Below are 3,461 nucleotides of genomic sequence, written 5' to 3'. Positions count from 1 at the left end.
ATATGAACTTTTGATATCTATAAGAGAATATGTTTTTAGGACATATTTTGACTATTGCTTTTCATGTCTTTTATATTCCTGTAATCATCATGAGAAGTTCCTGCTAAGAACAGCAGATCTATGAAGAATTTCAGTTCAGCTAGTGCAGTGTCATAATAAATGCATTTCAGAGTTTAGCTATGGGTGCACAAAGAACATTTTACTTGCATTTCACCCTTTGTGTATTTCACAGCATCCTGTAGTATTTCACCTGTTTCAAATTCCAACACTAGCAATTCCAGTATTCTGTCCAATGTTTAATTCCTGCAAAGACCCTCATTATATTTTTCTAACATTGAATCATCTGTTCTGGTTACATGGCCATTTGGAAACATTTCACTTCATCAAGTATGTACTCACATTGCTGTTTTCTTTGTTTTTGAAGCAAAGTGGTCTGCATTCCCTGTGTCTGTATCAATGGATTCTTACTCCATTTATCTGTCATAGGTTCTTGGGCTCCCATGGCCAGTGTCAAAGTCATCCTCATCCTCATCACCATCCACCCACTTCAGTCTTTTCATATAAAAGCATATATTTTTACAATAATGGATAATTTTCATCTTCAGTGCATGAGTAATTTGACAATTCACTTTTGACCTACCTCAAAACTTGCAAATCTGTCTTTTTTTCATGTGCTATTATATTCAATTAGTTTAATTCTACCAGAAAAATCCAAAGAAAGGATTTAACAAATCTTGGAGTGGTGTGGGTTGATCAGAACTTCAGGTAAAAATATGTAAAGTAAGTTAGAGCATACAGGTGGTTCTAAATCCTGCTTTGCCACATTTTCATATGTGTATACTCCTTGCTATTCATTATACCAAGTGGGTAGACACATATATTACTTCCTGTATCCCTCAGGGAAAGGTACTGAGAAACACAATTGGCTACTATAATGCTAAAGCACAAATTTACAGTGGAAGAGTAAGGGATGCATTCACAGGACACAGGTTTAAGCCTGGATTTAACTCCCATGCCCAGTGTTAGAGCTTAGTTCACAGAAATCTTGATCTTTCTCTCACACAAATTATCTCAGAAGTCCATTGTATTGATGATATTATGCTAATTGGATAAAATGACCAGGATGTTGAATGAACTCTGGATTTGTTAGTAAAGCATGTATTAGCCAGAGGATAAGAAATAAAACCAAGTAAAATTTGAAGGCTTTCTACCTCTAAAATTTCAGTGGTTTGGGTTATATAGAGATATCTCTACCAAGACAGAAGACAAGTTGTCCTATCTGGATCTCCTTAAAACCAAAAAAGTGGTGCGGTGCTTAGTGGCCATATTTGGATTTTGGTGGCAGCACATTTTGCACTTATATGTTTTATACTGGCTTATTTACCAAGTAACTTGGAAAGCTGGTAGGATGAGTGAAGCCCAAAATAAAACAAGGTTCTACAATGAGTCCAAATTTCTGTGCAGGCTTCTCTGACATTGGTGTCATTATGATCCGCCAGATCCAATGAAACCTGAAGGGTCAGTAGCAGGTGAGGATGCTGTTTGGAGTCTCTGCCATACCCACACCCCCAGCAACAGAGGGCTTTAGAATTTTGGAGCAAGGCCCTACCATCATCTGCAGACAACTAATCTCTCAACATAAATCATTTCCTGGTCTGCAACTGTGCCTTAGTGGATACCGAATGTTTCACCACTGGACACACATTTACCATGTGTCTTGCCCATCATGAACTGGGTATTATCTTATCCACTGATTCATAAAGTTGGACATACACAGTCATAGTCCATCATTAAATGGAAATGATATATATGATGGAACCAGGGCAGCTCTGGAGCACACAATTTGGTTGCTTCTGTCTCTCAACATGAACCTATGGCCTTTTGTCATGCAGCATATAATCAGTTGATAGAGAGAGAGAGGACATGACTTATAGGTGGTTCTGTACATTATTCAGGCACCAACTACAAGTGGAGAGCTACAGTATTTCAGCACAGGATATCCTGGAAGGACCACAAAGAAGAGAAATCTTTACAGTGATCAGGACATTAGCCAGTACACCTGTACATTTTTTCATAGAAGGAAAAATGGCCAGAAGGGTGGTTTTGTACCATTTCAGGAGCTGAAGTCAATGGGCTGACCAGATAAGAACTTGGATAGAACATGACTTGAAAATTGGTGACAAAAATATTTGGGGTTGAGGCAAGTAGATAGACCTCTACATATGAGCAAGGGATGTAAAAATATATGTATCCTATGTAAATGCTTACCAAAAAGAGATCTCAGTAGAAAATGACTTTAATGATCAAGTTGATAAGATGAACCATTTTGTAGATAGTAGACAATGCCTATCTTTAGTGACCCTTGGCATTGCCTAATGGGCTTATGAACAAAGTGTCTATGGTAGCAGGAATGGTGTTTTTTTTTAATTTTATTGAGAAACAAATAGCAATGAGACAGTTTGAAAACCAATTAATAGGACAGTTTCAATAAATAATACAGTGCATATTGTCTTTACAGTGATTATTCATAGTACAAGATGAAGACAGGATGTCCTGTTTCAGAGATGACTTTTGAGGTCTGCACAGTCCTACAGATAACCCACTATGACTACTGGATTATATTGGACTATTTTGCTGAGTACATGCACCTACAGTATTTGAATGGCACTGGAATGCCCATCTCTGACAAAAATAAATGAAAAAGTGGGATATAGATGAAGGACCATTTTGTATCTGTATATATAGAGTGGTTGAGATAGATGTACAACTACTTTCTCTTAATTCAATGAGAAGTAAGATTTGTACTCAGTGTTTGGACAGAATATCATGTCTGCATCTTCTACTATGAATAACTACTACAAAGACAACAATATGCAAGGTATTAATTATTGTAACTGTCCTACTATCTTGTTTTGAAACTGTCTCATTACTATTTATTTCTTAATAAAAAATCAAAAAACAAAAAAAATTCTTCTTTTTAGTTGTGTTTTTCCCAGATTTTGTATCAGTATAATACTTTCCTCCAGGAAGGTTTTTGGGAGGACTTCTTCCTTCCAATTTCATTGAAGAGACTAAGGAGTGTAGGGACTATATGTTTTATAAATTTCCTGTAGAATTCAGCTGTGAATTCATAAGGTTCTGGACTTTTCTTTGTTGCTGTTTTTTTAAAAATTACATTTAATATTCAATGGGTTGTTATTGGGTTATTGAGAGTTGTTCTATCTTCTTGATTCAGTTTTGATAATCTGTAGTTTTCAAGGAAGCTGTCCATTTCGTCTATGTCTTCTGTTCTGTGATTGCAAAGATTCTTTTTTTTTTATTTTTTATTTTTTTCCAAAGTTTTATTGACAAACAGATAGCAAAGAGACAGTTTCAAATCATATCAGAAGGACAGTTTCAACAAATAATACACTGCATATATTCTTCTTAGTGATTAATTGCTGTACAAGATGCGGACTTGT

This window comes from Octodon degus, unplaced genomic scaffold, assembly GCF_000260255.1.
Source record: "Octodon degus isolate 3935 unplaced genomic scaffold, OctDeg1.0 scaffold00211, whole genome shotgun sequence".
Taxonomy (NCBI): Eukaryota; Metazoa; Chordata; class Mammalia; order Rodentia; family Octodontidae; genus Octodon; species Octodon degus.
The sequence above is the reverse complement of the archived record's forward strand: the minus strand, read 5'-3'. Positions refer to the sequence as shown.